The sequence below is a fragment of the Kogia breviceps genome, chromosome 10 (assembly GCF_026419965.1).
Source record: "Kogia breviceps isolate mKogBre1 chromosome 10, mKogBre1 haplotype 1, whole genome shotgun sequence".
In the NCBI taxonomy this organism is placed as follows: domain Eukaryota; kingdom Metazoa; phylum Chordata; class Mammalia; order Artiodactyla; family Physeteridae; genus Kogia; species Kogia breviceps.
The window spans coordinates 55,858,398-55,876,535 of NC_081319.1; the positions used below are offsets into that span (position 1 = coordinate 55,858,398).

The window sequence follows — 18,138 nt, forward strand, 5'->3', positions numbered from 1 at the left end:
TTTTTGTGCCTCCGTCGATGTCAATCTGCAGAGTACCAAGCATTTTATTTACTTTTACATAACTCACAGATGAAGTATAAAACGTGCTAAGCCTTATTTATGATATTTAAGATGCTGGAATTGATATTTTATAGCTGGACCATAAAAATGAATGCAAATGAAAGACAAAATAGACGGGAAGATTGTTCAAGAAAGCCTAAGGAGGCCCCATCAGGACTCAAAGAAAAGAACACAGACCATGCACGTGGATTTTGTTCCACTCCGTCCATTGTTAACTGGCCTTAGGTCTTGGGCCTGTCACTTCGTGCTATTAGCCTCAGTTTTCTCATCTAAAAAATGGGAAAGCCAGAGAAAAAGAACTCAGTTCCCTCCACGTGCACCATTCTAACCTGGGACACCAGCTGCCACTGGAGCTGTTTGTTTCTTCAAATTGCTTGCTCTTTCCTAAAGCACAATGACCAGATACTATTTTGTACCATAAATGTAATTTGGAAAGATCAGTCTTGCCAGACCTGTCCCTTAACTCTGCTCCTTGGAACACAAAGCACCAGTAGAGACAAGCAGTGTTGTGAGGTCATTTCGTAATTGTGTCCTAGGTTTATAACGTGGTTTTAGCATCACATCAGTCCTTGGTTCTGTGCAGCTACAAATGACATCAGAACACATGTGGAAATCTGAAACAGAGTTTCCCCTAGCGTGACCCTAAAGACTATGGATAACTTGGGCCTCGCAGCAACCGTTTCTGTAAGAAATAATGTTGATCATCTGGGAGAAGTTTTCAACATTTTTTATCAGATATTCCTAAAATCATATGCTGGATTGCTAGAATTTAATCCTGAGATAGCAATATTTTCATTCATTTATAAACACTTCTGTAAATGTCTATCAACTTTAGATTGAAGTATTTTCCTTAATCATCTCCACAAAATAATGAAAAGGATAGGTGTGGGGGGTTAAGAATAATCAAAGATATTATCTATACTATTGTTCCAGGGTTAATTTTAGAATTTTAAGCACGTTGCCATGAAACCATCATGACAGCATTTTTTAAAAACAGTTTCAGATTTTTCTGAAACTCTGTACATTAAAACACCAAATAGTGCTAGAAGGCTTGGAAAAAGAAGGTACACAGAATTTGAACTTCATTTTTTTCAAATTATTTAAATATGAATTTGACCAAAAGATCAAGATTTTGCCATTTTTTCCTCTTCTAAGGGTGAATACAAAGGCAAAGTAGAAGGTTTCCGGCCTGGGTTTGAATGTCTGTTAGTATTTATCAGCCAGTTTACCTTTGGTAATTTGCTAAACTTTCTGAGTTTCCATTTTCTCAAGTTAGAGTAACTGATTACTCGGATATACTAATCCTATAATACTATAGGATATACTAATCCTATATCTCTATAGGATGAAATGAGAAGATATATATAAAGTCCCTTTTGTGACACCTAACTTGTGGTAGTCAATTACTAAATTAGAGGTGTGGTTATTGTTCTTACAAGGACTGAGCTTTCCTAGAAGGCAATCCTTTGGTTTGGCACCAAAGTCACTGCCATCCAGGATTGTTTGCAGATCAGGCTGTGAACAGAACCTTACAGGCTGGCTGTGTAGTTCTTCATGTAAAACCACGTAAGAAAAGTCAGCATTGGCATAGGTCAGCAGACCTCGATTGATCATTTTCACTCCTTGAATTAGAGTTTTATGTGAAGGTTGACTTATGGTAACATAAGTGAGGCCTTGATAACAAACATACTTACTATATAATATTTCAGATCAGAAAGCATCCTTGAGCAGAATAAATTGTACACAAAAGTACATCAACTCTTAAGCCCGTGAAAATTAACAGAAAGCCTGTTTCCAACTGTGCTTACCCCACAAGACATGAAGAAAATGTCAAAATATTTTTTCCTACTTGTTGGAGCACTATTTTTAGATGGTTTTTGAATAGAGAACACATATTTGTTAAAGACGCTGAATTCATTCCAGATGGAGGCTTCACTGTGAAGTGATGGGCTGCAAAGAGCTGGTTTTCCTTTATTAAGAAAAACCAGAAAGCCTGATCAGCTGAAAAATTCAGGTTGGCCAACCCAGGCCTGAGAATGTCCATGAATATTTTATAATCATTTTTTATACATTTAGAACAGAGCTGCCTTCAAAAAGAAAACACAAAATCAAAGACAGGGAGGGAGGAGTTAGAGGAACGGAGAAAGGAAGGGGGAGTCGAAGGCAGGAGAAAGGGAGCGAGAGGGAGGGAGAGAGGGAGGGAGAGAGAAGGAGAGAGAGAGAGAGGGAGAAAGCGAGGGGGGGAAGGAGAGAGAGAGAGGGAGGGAGGGAGAGAGAGAGGGAGGGAGGGAGAGAGAGAGGGAGGGAGGGGGAGGGAGAGAGAGGGAGGGAGGGAGGGAGAGAGAGAGAGAGGGAAAGGGATGGAGGGGGGAGAGAGAGAGGGAGGGAGGGAGAGAAGGAGAGAGAGAGGGAGAAAGAAAGAGAGGGATGGAGGGAGGGGGAGAGAGAGATGGAGGGAGGGGGAGAGAGGGGGGGAGAGAGAGAGAGGGAGGGAGGGAGAGAAGGAGAGAGAAAGGGAGAGAGAGAGAGAGGGATGGAGGGAGAGGGAGAGAGAGAGAGGGAGGGAAGGAGAGAGAGATGGAGGGAGGGGGAGAGAGAGAGAGGCGGGGAGAGAGAGAGAGGGAGGGAGAGAGCGGGGGAGAGAGAGAGAGAACTTCAGGGCTTTCTGGTCTAATCTACTTTCATTAAAACCCTTCCTGGTGAAAACGCATCTCTCTGTCGATCTCTGGGTTGGTGATTGCCCCACTGGGGCTTTGGAATGCTCACACTTCAGACGTGACAGGCGCTGTACAACGGGCAGTCCCAGAGTTACGAGTTTCTCCCACATACCAAATACATGAAGTAGCCCTGGAGTGCTTGGAAGAGCTTTGGCTCGGGGCCACCCTGTAACAGGAACTTGCTTGGCAAAGAGCTGCTTGAAACACATTTGCTGTGTGTATATCTGGAGCCATTTCTTTCCCTTCCAGCCCCTTGAAACTGACATGGGTGGGCCAGTTCTCTGAGGACATCCACCACTGAACAAAAAGCAAAAGCCTGACTTTCTAGAATTTGCCCCCTGGGCTGTGTCCACAATTTCTGCTAACCGATTCTCCTGCTCTTCATACCCGCATGCCTTATAGGTGTACATCCCACATTTTCCACTGTGGGGAGCTGAGCCTTGAAATATTATATTAGTAAGCATTCTCATAGGGAATTAAATAAAAACCAGGAAGGAGGAAAATACTGTCGGCTCTATCACAAAGCTGGCAAAAAAGGAAGAATGAAAACACCTACAACACCCATAGTGGAGTCTCACTGCAGCCATGAACCCTTTAAAAAATGCCAAACATAACTTAAAAGCCGACTCACTCTCCAGTATGTTAACAGCAAGAAAGGCAGACCTACAGTCAGGAGGATAATGCCTGCTATTAAAACATAACTGATGAATGTTACAAAAAGAGTATTTGTCATCAAACAATGCTTCCATTGTAAAACAATTTCACCCTATGCATGAAAGATTCCAAATGCTAGTACAGCATTCAATTTGATACTGGAGTTTTATCATATTATTTCATGCGAAGAAGACTTATATACTCAATCTGACAGCTTTGCATATAAAGAACAGTTTCTGCATGACAAATGTGGCAAGCTTATTAAGTTACCAACACACTGCCAAGCCATATTGTCTCAGCGGCAGCAGACACCAAATATTTTCAAATGATTTTTTAAAGGGGCAATGTGGGAAAGCCAGAACAACCACATGTTCTGACTTTAATAAAAGTCACAATTGCAAGAACATTTACCTTATATCTAATTAGAACAAATCATCCATAAGCCTCATTGAGCCCATATTTAGTCTGTCACAGACTTTAATTTTTTGAGGTAGTCAGAAATATTAGTTTTTGATTTATCATTTACTGCCTCACAGCTGCAAAACAAAACAAAAAAAGCTATTAAACTGGATATAAAAACAGACCACTTTTTCTTAAAAATATAGAGACATAAGGGACTTTACAAACATTCTCGTATGATGGGATAAAACAAACTATTAAATAATGCAAAAGATTACTTTAAGAGTGTACGTAATCAAAATTGGGAATAGAAAGTAATTCAAGCATCGCTTCTTGCCCTTTTGGCTAAGATCAAGTGTAGAAAGTAATTTAAGCAGACTAGCCTCCTAATTTCCTCATATTCTTGAAGACACATCTACGCTCAATCTGGATATGAACTAAAAACACTAAGTTATATTTGTATTGCAAGCAGGAACTGTAAAAAGCTTAATCATGTATAATAAAAACAAAAAGATAACAACTAGGACTCTACTATTAATATCATTAACTAGTTCCACTAATAAGCATTTGCTAGGTGTCAAGTACTAAGCTAAGAAATTTAGACACAATTTTTTTTTTCATTCTCATATCAACTCTCTAATTCAGTGCCATTGCACAGATGAGGGGAAAAAAAACCAAACCATAAACTATACAACTTGCTTAAGGCCATCAGGCTACAAGCAAACCCTAGTCCCTCTGATTCCTGAAGCACTGACCTCTTAACTACTCTTTTACTGTATTTCCTCACACAAATGAAAACTAGATGGGGTTATCAGACTATCAAAGATCTTAACCTAGTCATACTAAAATAACAAAGACAACTTTGCATCTCTGCTCTTATTCTACAATGACCCAGAGGAGACACAGCTAGTCAATTATCCAACAGATTGAAAGTCGTTTTGTTTTGTTTTGATTTCCCTCTATCCAATATGGTCTAGAGTTCAAGAAGAATGGGTTCATGTAGTGGAATTTTCAAATGCACGTTTTTTATGTAGCCCCGTGACTTTAGGCCACCTCCCCAGCACTGAATGTTACATGTGTTGATTTCCACCTGGGCAGAAAATCTTGAGAGCACCCTGGATGCCAGTGGCCACTAACTATCTCACCTTTGGTCATAAGAATAAGGGACAGAATCTACCAGGTAGTATCATGCCATGAAAGGGGCAGACAAGTGATTGAAGATAGTCCAAGTTGCAATATTTGACCATTTTTACCAAGACCATTTTCCTTAATCTCTCTCTGATATAAAAGCAGCATATGTAAATATTACTATACACATAGATTTCATATTCATACACATATACAAATTTAATAGGATATCAACCAAATGAAAAAAATACACAGTCATTGAGTAAAAGGTTAGGTTTTTCCTGCTACTAAAATTTTTCAATATTTATTTTCCGTTACTGAATTTTTTTCATATTTAAAAGAGTAGCTGAGAAAATAATAACAAGCAAAATCATATGCTAGTCTACAGCAAGGGTATGAAGTCATCCTAGAACGATGTCATGATTTAATAATACTTTGAATTCTCATTTCAGTGTCAGCCTGCTAATGGAACATGCAACGTAAATACAGGAACATGCAACGTAAATACAACCTCCTTATTTATTTTTCAGTGTTATCAATTACGGGTTCAGAAAATAGCTTTTGTGCTTACAAGAAATACGGTCCCAAGTTCGTTTGCTCCTTGATTTATTTATTCAATATTAATTTGAAAAATATTTATGGAGCTCCAGCTGTGTGCAAGACACACATAGAAGGAGGGTGGTTAACTGGCTGTTTCAGATAAGGCTAGGGTTAGGGTTAGGGAGTTGAGAACAGTAGGAGACGCTTAAAGAGTTGAGAACAGAAGGAGATATTGACACCACAATGAATGTGTTGTTCTCAGTTGCAGCAAAAACTTCTGGAACATTCATGAACAGACAAGCTATCCTTGGTGCCTGCAGGCTAATTCAACACTGCAGTCAGGTCAGCTCTCATTCTCAGAAAGATACTCATTTCTAAGATAAAGCATGTTTCTCAGTTAAAATTCCTAAAGTATTTGAGAGAGAGAGAGAGAGGAGAACAGGCTGAAAAAAGAGTTCTATTTGTGGATGAACACCCACAGGAAAGAGCAAAGGAGGTGAGTGAATGATCATGACTGGTTCTTGTTGTTTTGTCCCCAAATGCATCACTTCTTCCCATCTTGCCATTGACCCTTGATATTCTGATATTTATTTATTGGGGATATAAAATTTTATTGGACTTAGAAGAGATAAGTCAGACAGTGTTGCAGGAGCTGAGCTAAGTAAACTGAAACAAAAGTGGCAAATCAGTGACCCAGCCATGGGGACTTTACCATCAATATGGATACACTTAAGTCCTTTCATCATTAGAAGGCAACAAACAACTATTGGGCAGCTTTAGAGTAGAAGACACCATATGTATGAGTTGCCTTTCATGGGTTCTGACAAGCTGGTACCCCCTAGGAATTCACAGTCGAGTTTGAGGACAAATCTTGTACTTGGAGGCAGCACGTAGCTTGTGCTCTAATAGGTGGACCAGCTGCTTTCAGAAGGAGCACGAGAGATGCAGCACTTGAGGAGAACTCCAGGAAAGGGGACCCATTTTGGGTTTGAATACCAAGTAAGCTTTGCTATTTCAAAAAATGCAAAGTAATATTATGGACAAGCCCCTTTCAATCTTGGAACAAAACTTGTGATTTCTGTGGGCAGGATCAGATGGGTTTGTCATGAAAAAGCATGCATGGAAATCAGCTTATTTACCACACGAGGTGGAAAAGCCTGACTTCCCGTTCTCAGTGGATCACAGAATAACGACTTGAGCCTGGTTCGTGGGAGCAAAATCCAAGACAAGGATGGGCACGATTTACTGAAGAAGTGTTTCCAGGATAAACTGGTAAGGGAGTGGGGGAAACCTGCCAGGGAAGAGAAAGAAACCAAGCAAGCGTACTTTTCTAGTGAAATGCTACAAGGGGTAACTTCAGTTTGATCTCACTGAAGACCTAAGGACTACAGGCTACATGTTAGGGCTTGTCCCAACTAAAAACAAGGGAGCTGGGCTTTCAAACACACCAGGGAGGACATGAACCCTTAAGCACCTCAGTTTTTCAGCAGCCTAAAGGCAGCACTCTAAAGAAAGTCCCAAATGCTGGTCAGCAGAAGCAAAGCTTCCAGGGCCTGGGTGATGGGAGCTCAGAAATGGTAAAAGGAAATCAAGGAGATGTGGGTATGGTGCCAATGCTGGGTAGCACAGGTGGATGCAAAAATGGGCGAGGAAGCTCCTTATCCAGTCTCCATAGCCAGTTCTTTTCTGGGACAATTCCTGAGCCACACTCTCCTAGAGCTTGTCCAGCCAATGTCCTTGTCCCAACACTACCACAAGCATGCCAGGATAGCCCCTAAATCATTGTGTTAATGTAATGCTACAATTAGAAGACATAGGTAGGGAGGAACATTACTGGCTGTGAAATTCACACGTCTGCGAAGTAATTTCATGCCAGCGGCACTACCAATTCAATCACCACCCTGGGCGGCAGATTTAATAGCTTAATTTTCTAAGGACTGACAGCATCCATCCTAGCAGGCTCAGGACAAGGCTGCATAACACAGCATTTGGTGCTGTTTGCTCCCGTAATTACCCCTCTTCTAGAAGCATTCCACAGGGTGGGCAGGGAGGAAAAAGTTAGCAGGGGAAACTTTAGCACAGCTTCAATATTTACAAGACAGAAGGTATCATTACAGGATTAATGGGCAAGGCTAGTTCAGCAATAGGGAAGATAGCCAAGGAGGCTGTGGGATTATTACACTGGAGATAATGAAGGCTGAGAATAGATACCCACCCAGAAAGGATTTCATGTACAATAAAAATCTATCCCACTCTTCTCAGAAAGGAGATGAGCTATGTGTTTCACTCAAGGTCTCTTCCAGCCCAAATGATTTCATAAATTAGATAAAGTCGTTTAGTTTAAAATAGCACTTATTAAATATGACTTATTCCAAAGTGTATCCAGTTCAGGGGTGGTGGAAGGCAGAAGCTATTGAGTGACACATATAGCTGGAACGATAAACCCCGTCTGACACCTATAAACAAACACCCACTCTGAAAACAGGACCAGGAGAATCCAGGAAGGCAGGTTTCTAACAGTGGAGAAATAGAGACCAAAATACTACATCGTGGAGTACTTGAACTTCAGGTATTTGGAGCCTGAAGTAACAGTTTCAAGCGTTAAGTCTGTGCTTTGTCCAAACACTGTCTGATGTCTATTATGCAGATGTAGAGCTCTGAAAACCTAGTCTATCCTGGCGACTGAGCCTAGTAATGTCATAGAGGGCTAGCTAAATTTCACAAAGATCAGAAGGGTTGCATGGGACAGATGGTTCTGGAAGTTGGAGGAATGAATACACTTTTTTACAGCGTTCTGGGAATGTGAGAAGGGGTTCAAGTTTCCAGATTTGATCATGGTCTTTTTAGGTCAGGAACAAAATTTTCAAATTCCATCAGGGAGTAGAAGACCAGCTCTCCACTGAGATGCTGGGTCTGGTTAATTAGGCATCTTGTCTGGCTTGGAACTCGGCACACTGAAGCACTCGATTTTCTTTGAATGAGTGAATTGAGACAATGATAAATCTACCTATTTAACTCTCTGCGGTGACCTCTGGCCAAACGAAGTACAGAGACTAAGAGATTCTCTACCCTTTATCCACTTTTTCTATGATGCTCTTCTACGATTCAACTCAATAAATTATTTCTTTCAGTTTCATTCTAAATCTTTCACTAAATCCTCTTGCTGGGGAACTAATTCTGTGGCTTTCATTGTATATACGTCGGACACAAGCTAAGTATAGAATCTGCTCTGATTTTAAAATTTTCAATTCTGATCTTACAGCAACACAGTAAATTACTGAAACCTCTCAGCCACCTGCCCTTCCAAATTTTAATTACACCATGAGCTCTGGAGAATTGTATATACATTTTAAAGTCCGTATGCTTACACTGGTAATTGGTTCATGAAGATGTGGATGTGGTTATGCCCTGAAACTAAAAGGGTTACCTTCAAAAACGTGGAGAAATATTAATTTTATTATAGGGAGAAAAGATATAATATATTGTGGAATTAAAACCCCGAAATACCTAGAATGGCTAAACAACCAGGTCCTACTGTATAGCACAGGGAACTATATTCACTATCCCGTGATAAACCATAGTGGAAAAGCATATACATATGAATAACAAAATCACTTTGCTATACAGCAGAAATTAACACAACATTGTAAATTAACTATACTTCAATAAAATAAAATTTTTAAAAATGCCTATATTACCTACAAACTGGCATTGAAAACATTAATTTACTTTTCAGAATAAAGAAATGCTTTTGGTTTAAATTTCAGAAAATTCATAAAATCATAACTCAGTATACATTTGATAAAGATACCCCAAATGATAAACCAAAAATGAGTATTTTTAGATCTGAACAGTCTTTCATTTTTCAAAAATATTGATTCAACACCTATTATGTGTAAAGCCCTAGACTAGGGATTAATGATACAATAAAGAGTCGAACACTGTCCTCAGCTTCACAGGCTTTAGACTAGTGAGGAATCAAATAATCATGTAAACGAATGTGAACTTGAAGTTGTGAACTTGAAAGTTGTGACAAGTGTTAGGAAGGAAGCGGTGCTCTGAACACCACACAGGAGAGTCTGACCAAGCCAAGGAGGGCAGGCGAGGCTTGTAGCATGGGAGACCCGAACTGAGATTAGAAGGATAGAGATGCTAACAAGTGAGGGAAGGAGAGATTACCTTCTAGGCCGTGAACATACTGGCGGCATTAGCTGCCAAAACACTTACCTAGAGGTTGGGGGAAAGGAAGACAGATCCCAGAATTCTTAAGTCATCTACCTATGGAATCTACACATGGAATCTGTGGAAAGCAACAGATCACCCTAATTCTGGGGTGAAGAATTGGGTGGTAGGGGATGATGGAATTTAAAAAGAAGTGAATAATACCAAATATCTATTTTGTGTTAATCTTGCAAGCTTTCAGTTTTCATTTCCACTTATTCACATTTACAGTAAACACTTCTAACAAATCACAGTAACTACTTCTAACAATCACGATCTCACTGTTCTTAAAGACTTTTCATTTCAACAGTCAAAGTCATGCCCGCTCTCATATACTCCTGGGTTCAATAGAAAATTTGCTAATTTAAAAAATCTTACGGCCAATAAGCCAAAGATTTTATAGTATGATGAAACCATTTGAATGTGCTCATTGTTTAACTGGAGAGGCACTCTGAAAACAGTTGAAAGGCGATTGCAGTATAAGGGGCCATGGGCAAGCCATACTGATGCTATAATAGACGAGATCAGAGTAGGTCCCACTAAGTGAGCACACTGCAGAATGATGCCATTCTCTTTTCTTTCTTTGTTCATGAATAATCATTTATTGATAAAAGAAGAAGGAAAGCACCCAACAACCAAGATTCAGGGACTAATATTGCTTTCTCTCGCACTCTAAAAAACACTCCAAAGTGATGAATGATAGTTCTTTGGTGCTAATTTTGATTAACTGAAAAGGCAATAGTGAGTTACACATAAATACTAGTTTTTATTATCAGCTACAAAACAGGGAGCCCAGTCCTCTGATGAGATAAAGATACAATGACTAGAACACCCTCTTGTGATAAAACTCTCCAACCTCGAGTACCGGTTAGTAATATATTGGGTTGGCCAAAAAGTTTGTTCGGTTAGTGAACACATTGTTCAATAAAGTTCTTGGTGAAAATGAAAAATGTCTTTTATTTTTACTTAAAGCTGAACAAACTTTCTGGCCAACCCAATATCTGTGTGATCAACAGTACCCACACACCAACAAAGAATTCACATCCCAGGACAAGTATTTACTCCACTGGGATAATTTAATATTTTTCAACAAAGGTAAAAGTCCCACTTAGATAGTCTAAGCTAACAGGCTATTATTTTTCCAGATTATAGGAAATAAAAAAATAGCAATAATATTAAGTAAACAGAAAGGGAAGGCAAAGGAGGAGGGGGACAAGTAGGAGGAACAAAACCTCTCATTTATCCTCCACTCCAAATTTTTAAATTTATTTTTTGGAGAACACTCAATTCTGTCTATGGTCTCAAGATAACCTGAATGTTTACAACTAAATATGAACACAGGCCTTCAAAACTACAGGAAAGATCAATTAACATAAAGGCATAATTAACAAAAAGACTCAACAACTCATATGAGTCCATTGCTTTCATCATCATAAAAATCAACACAAATATGAAGCAAAGGAGATGATCAAAGAGAACCTGTAGACTACATTCAAGACTAAATCTTGACATTATTGCAAATAGTAAAGAAATTGGAGAGTTTGCTTTAGACTTTCAACTTTCAGGTCATAGTGGATAAGCACTTTTTCCCCACTCTCAAGATCTTCCTGAACATTAGTCTCCCATCATCTTTAAAAAGATTTATAAAAACCTTCTTCCATATAGAAAAGGAGTCCAAGAGTAAGACTGAAGCATTGTTAAATATGACAATATTTACTAAGCATAAAACTACAGACCAAACACTGGGCTAAGGAGAGTGAGTACAGGGTGACCAGGACCTGGGTTTCTGATGTCAAGTGCTCACTAGTTGGTAGCAGGACAGTCACATAAACAAATATCTGGAATACACTATAATAAGTACCTTTAAAATAGGAGTAGGTATATGGGACCATGGAAACATAAATAGGAGAAAATTAATTTTGGATGGCTGGGGTCAGAGCTACAGAGAAAAGACTTACTTGTGTGGAAACTTTACTTGGTAATAAGATGCCTGAAAGGTACAGAGATTGAAGAAGGTCCTTCTTGGTAAACAGAATGTAATTCTCAAAGCTGTGACCTATGGAGAAGGGCAATTTGGGCAAAGAACAGGTATAGGGTGTTTGTGAAAAAAACTCAGTGACTGGAGGAGAATGACATGCCTTGCTAAGGAGTTCAGTCCGTATTTATTCTACAAGCAGTGAAGAGAGATGGGATCTGTGATGGTTAATGTTATAGGTCAAGTTACATGGAGGAAGGGATGCCCAGAGAGCTGGTAAAAGGTTATTTCTTGGTGTGTCTGTGCAGATGTTTCTAGAAGAGATTAGCATTTGACTCAGTGGACTGAGTAAAGAAGATCCAACCTCACCAATGCAGGTGGACATCATTCCATCCTTTGAGGGTCCGAATAGAGCAAAAAGGTGGAAAAGGGTGAGTTCTCTCTTTCTCTGCTTGACCTACATGTCTCTCCCCCAACTCCATCACAGGCCTTTGGAACTCTGACTGGGAATTATATCATGGGCTTCCCTGATTCTCAGGCTTTTGGATTCAGACTGAATCATACCACAGGCTTTCCTGTATCTCCAGGACTTCTAGGCCTCCAAAACTGCTTGAGCTAATTCCTGTAATAAACTTCCTCTTATGTCTCTCTATATATACTATTGGTTCTATTTCTCCAAAGAACCCTGATTAATACAGGATGAATTTACTCAGGAGAAACATGATCCAAACTGCCTTGTAGGAATATAAATTTGGTGGCAGTGAGAACGTTTGACCCGCAAGGAAAGCCTGGAATTCATAGTGACTTTTCAGAAGAAGGCTATAATCCCAGTGGTAGATCATGAGGGCTTAACCTACAGCTGTGCACAAAGTTCATAAAGCTTGGATGGAAAGGTAATTCCAGAGAGAAATGCCCCACCGCACAGTACTACCCAGGTGGCCTAGCAAAGTGAATGAACTAAGACTTCAAGGGTGTCTAGAGCACAAAAGAGAAATAAAATAATACTTTAAGGGCATCATAGCGCAGGCAATCCGGTGGCAGCTTTTTGATGCCTTAACTAAGATAAACATTCTATTGAAATATATGAAATTGCCAATGTTCAAAAGTGTTGTCTATGAAAATGACAATTTTACATGATTCAAGCCATAAGCAATTAAGAGGCTAGAAGGGCACCCATGAGTTTGGACAAATGTCCCAGTCATGGCAATGCTTTAATTTTTTTTTTTTTTAGCACTTAATGGGTCAGTAGTTTTCTTCCAACTGAATCTGACTTTGGCTTTTGAGGTTTACATTTTTAGATTTAATTTTTGGAATAGATAATATATTAACATGTTTTTAAAATTTAATAATTACAAAAAGGTATAAGAATGAAATCTCTCCTCCCATGATTCTTCAGCTCACCCATCCCCTGTCATTTATGAGTAGCTTCCTGGGTTTCCTATACAGATTTCTTTGTGTGTTTACTAGTTACAATAAAAGCAAAAATAGAATCTGATTCCCCACCACTTTTTTCACAAAAGGAAATATAAAATTCAAATTGTTCTGCACTTTAGTTTTTCACTTAACAAAATGTCTTAGAGATATTTCCAAATTAATACACAGAGCACCTTCTGATTCTTTCCTAGAGTTGCATAATGTTTCATTATATGGATATTTATTGTTTACTCAACGTGTCCTCTGCTGATGGAACTTTGAGTTGTTTGCAATCTTTCTTATTACAAACCATGCTGCCATTGATAATCACCAGCATGCAACCTTTTACCTGTGTTCAAATAGATCTGTGGGATAAATTTCCATAAGTTGGGATCTCATTTTCATCACAAAAAAGATATGAAAGTAAAAGAAAGATCATAACAGAGAGAAAAGAAGAAAACAAAAGAAATAATGAAAAGAAGGAAAGAAGGAAGACAGGCAGATGAGGAAAATCAAAAGAAGGAAGGAATGAGAAAAGAGAAGAAGGAGAGAAGAAAAGAATGAAGAGAGGGGAAAGCTGTTGACTTCTGCAAGATTCTAGGAGGGGAATGATTCAACTCTAGTGCAGGGGGTGGAGGGCTTAATGGGAAACGTCAGGGAGCCCTTCAATGCTGGGAGAACAGAACAAGGAAGCCGCTCTTCCTGTCCAAACAACCCACCCACTACGGCAACACAAGGGAAATATACCCCAAGGCAAAAAAATACAGCGCACAGAACCTGAGATGTGGCCACTCCAGGTTACACAGCAATAAGAGTGAGCCTTCCAGACCAAAGCCAAATGCTTTGAAAAAGAACCAACTACATGTAAAGACCTGGCTCTTGAGGCCACTGTAAATCATATGAGTCAAAATGGTGCATAATCTATAAATAGTTAAGAGGTTTTAAAAGAAGCTCACAAGTATATATTCTTTAGATACATGTACATGTATAATTGAATCACTTTCTCTATACCTGAATCTAAAACAATATTGTAAATCAACTATACTCCAATATAAAAGAAAACTTAAAAAATAACAGTAATAATTTTTTTAAAGTATGGAATATGGAAACAGAATTTTAAGTTCCAATCTCACAAGTTCTACTACTTCCATTGGTTCCAAACCCACTAATAGGTTCACATTCTACAAGTAACTTTCACTTACAAGCCATGCAGCCTTTGAAAAGTTACTCACTGCTTCAATTTTCTAAAAAAATAAAAATGAAAAATAAAAGAAGCTCGCAAGAACAGTGCACATAGGAAGGGACAAAGAAAAAGCTGAAGAAGAACCCAGACCAGAACAAAACGCTGTGCCTCTTTGCTCAGCCTCAGTGGCTAGTGCTCTCAACTGGGTCCCCCCAGAGGCAATGAGAGGGTAGAGGCAGTGCTCATGACTTGCTTTATAGAAGTGAGTGCACTTAAGTTCGGCACACAGTAACATCTACATCATCCCACTCCGCTGAGTTTCTCTGTCCTCTTAATAAAGTCCAGAGTTAAAAATAAAAACAAAATTTTAAAGAAATCTATAGGTATTGTTAAACATAGTGATTTGTCTTGCAGTGAATGTATTTCCAGCAGACTGGGCAAATCCTAGAAAACAAGCCCCATATCAGAACCCTGTTGGAACAAGGGGAATCTCTGACCAGCTGTGCCATTTTGTTGGCTTCATTCACATTTTCCCAAAATGCCTCTAACAGCCAAATGCCTTAAAAAGTTTATTTCATGCTTGAGACTGCAAATATGCTTAAATGAAAGCCATGGGGGATATGCCAAGGAAGGATGTGGATGATATTAAGAGATACTAAATAGCTGATTTTAAAGAGTTCCTCTCAAACTCATTCATCTAAGAAGAGACACATTTCAGAAGAGAAGAGAAGAAGGGATCCAAGTGTATAACAGACATGTTACACATGGCCTCTGACTTTCATTTCTTTCTGTTGTTAATTTGACTTCAGTACTGGACTTAAGCATGCATTTTAGGTCATGTAAAGATGAGAATAATGGAAAAAACTAGAAGATTCGAATCTCAGCATTTCCCAACTTTCAGTTACACCAGTCCCCAGTTCACCGAATGTTCAACACTGCTCTGTCCCAAAATTCAAAAGATCAAGGCAGTAACATGAGCTAGCGTACGGCTTTGATTTGTTCACTATGGTAATTGCACATAATTCTGCAATTATTGTAAATTCCATTGTGTCACGCAGGCCTATTACAAAAGTCAACTTTACATGAAAAAATAAACTGAAGTATATTTCTATTTTTCTTTAGAAAAATAATTTATATATATATATATATATATAAGCTGTATATCTGTTATTTTGACCATCATTGACATTTATATATGACATTTGCACATTCAAACCCAGATATTTCATGAGTGACATTCATTTTGAGCCTCAGTCCTTCTTGATTTGCCAGCACCAACTCCTGCTTGGTTCTGAAAAATGAAACTAGAATTTGATGGTCTCCATGGCAATGCCAAGTCTACATTTTGGCACACTGTATGTTCTTAAATAATACTTATTAGATGAATGAATGACTTTTAGCAAGAAACATCAAAAACATAATCTTCAAATAATGGGCTGCTCCAGAGTTCCAAGCAGTCCCAACAATTCTGAAAACTATTCATTCAGTGGCAAAGAGGTGCTACTCTATTTAACTAAAGTCGCTAAAGAGCTTATGGCAATCATTTATAAATAAACCCTCTCCCTGGCATGGGGTTTAAGTACCTTCTAATGCTCATGAAAATTAACTCCAAGGAACTATCTACAAATCCTTTGCATAGAGTGGGGTTTCCTTATATGACATATTTCCTGAAATACAAAGACCAGTAGCTGGAGTGTGGCCATCCCCGCCCCCCCATATGAAAAATGATTAACAAGGCAACTGCCTTAGTTTGGACTAGGTGGCTTAAGAGAACTGCAATCAAGAAATGCAAGACTCAGATTTTCTACTCATAAAATGTACCTCTTATATTCACCAGATCTATTTGAATGTTAAAGGTTGAACTTTTTTAGTTGTTGTTGTCTTTTACTTTTATTTTTTAAGAATGAACTTTCTAATTTTTGCTATGGCATGTGGAGGCTTAGGTTAATTGATAAAGTTTCCAGAATATTGTATTTTAATGTATCCAATATGATTATAGCTTAATTAGAATTTATAAGTTTACATGTAAATAAAGACAACTTCTGGGTAAATTCAAAGCAAAGAAACAGAAAATACTTCCACTAGATTAGAAATTCTAACTTTTCATTTCCCTGGTGCCTTGTATGATGTCTGGCTCTTGGTAGGGATAAAGTAAATATCGGATGACTCAAAGAAGAGAGGAGGTAGGAAGGAAGGGAAGGAAGGAAGGACAGGAAAGGGAAGGAAAGAAAAGAAAAGAAGAAAAGGAAGGAGAAGAACTCTTCACAAAGGGAGTATCCCGTAGAAAATTCTATAAAATACAAACCATAGTACCTGGCAAAATCACTGTTAACTCTTTTTCCATGTTTTATCATGGACAATCTTGTAATTAAAAACCACTACTGGGGAAGTAGAGTCAAGATGGCGGTGTGGGAAGACACGAGTTAGCATCTCCCCACACCTAGGGCACCTGCCGGCAGCTGGTGGGGGACTCTGACGCCCAAGGAGATGGGAGGAACCCTAAAGTGAACCAGTGGGATGTATGGGGACTGAGGGGGGGAGGAGAAGTGGAGGACAGACAGGATCCACGCCCCTGAGGATGGGGAGACCAGGAGAGGCAGGTGGAAGGAGCCATCCGGGAGGAGCGGGAGAGAAGTGGAGGGCGATTGCCCCCTCCACTCGGGCACGGGGAGATTGCTGAGCTCCCAGGCCAGTCCCCTGCCCTCCAAGACCCCTCCAGGCTGAGTGGGTCCTTGGGGGCATATGAGGGAGGCCAGGTAGACCAGGAGAGGCAGGTAGAACAGGCCCTCCCAGACCCCAAACCAGAGGAGCAGGAGAGGAGAGGAGGGTGTTTGCCCCGCCCACTCGAACCCAGGAAGCCTGCTGGGCTCCCAGATGAGGTCCCCTGCCATCTGAGACCAGGGATGGGGTCACGCCTGGGCCCCTTCTGTTCCTTGAGCCTAAGCACCACTCCCCACAGCCTGGTGGTTTCTGAGCATTGGTAGCCCACCACCCAAACCTTGCCCTTGCCTAAGCCCTGCCCTCCACAGCCAAGGCCTTTCTCCCACCCCACTTTTGTTCTCTTCCCTCCTCCTCTTTTTAAAATATTGTGGTACTGATGCACCTTTCAGGTATTGATTCACCTATATTTTTATTTTTACATTCTTTCTAACATATCTGTTAGTTTCCTAGTGTAATTTTATTTTATACTTTGTTATTGTTCTTTTTTTTTTTTTCGCCAACCCATGAGGCTTGTAGGATCTTGGTTCACAAGCCCAGGGTCAGGCGGAAGCTCCTGCAGTAGGAGCTCTGAGTCCAAACCACTGGACTAACAGAGAACCTCAGACTCCAGGGAATATTCATAGGAGTGAGGTCTCACAGAGGTCCTCATCTCAGCACCAAGACCCAGCTCTACCCAATAGTCTACAGACTCCAGTGTTGAAAGCCTCAGGTCAAACAACCAGTAAGACAGGAACACAATCTCACTAAAAAAAAAAAAAAAATGAGGGCTTCCCTGGTGGCGCCGTGGTTGAGAATCTGCCTGCTGATGCAGGGGACGCGGGTTCATGCCCCAGTCTGGGAAGATCCCACGTGCCGCGGAGCGGCTAGGCCCGTGAGCCATGGTTGCTGAGCCTGCGTGTCTGGAGCCTGTGCTCCACAACGGGAGAGGCCACAACAGTGAGAGGCCTGCGTACCGCAAAAATAATAATAATAATAATACAATAAAATTAAATGAGATTGCAAAAAAAATTGTCACAGATGAAGGAGCAAGGTAACAATCTACAAGACCAAATAAATGAAAAGGAAATAAGCAATCTACCTGAAAAGGAATTCAGAATAATGATAGTAAAGATGATCCAGAATCTCAG

General features: G+C 39.8%; 1 protein-coding gene across 4 annotated transcripts in view; it reads right to left on the reverse strand.

Moving 5' to 3' along the window:
* Positions 1-18,138, reverse strand: part of RBMS3 (RNA binding motif single stranded interacting protein 3) — a 1,499,266-nt gene that overhangs the window by 667,247 nt on the left and 813,881 nt on the right. The window lies entirely within an intron of this gene.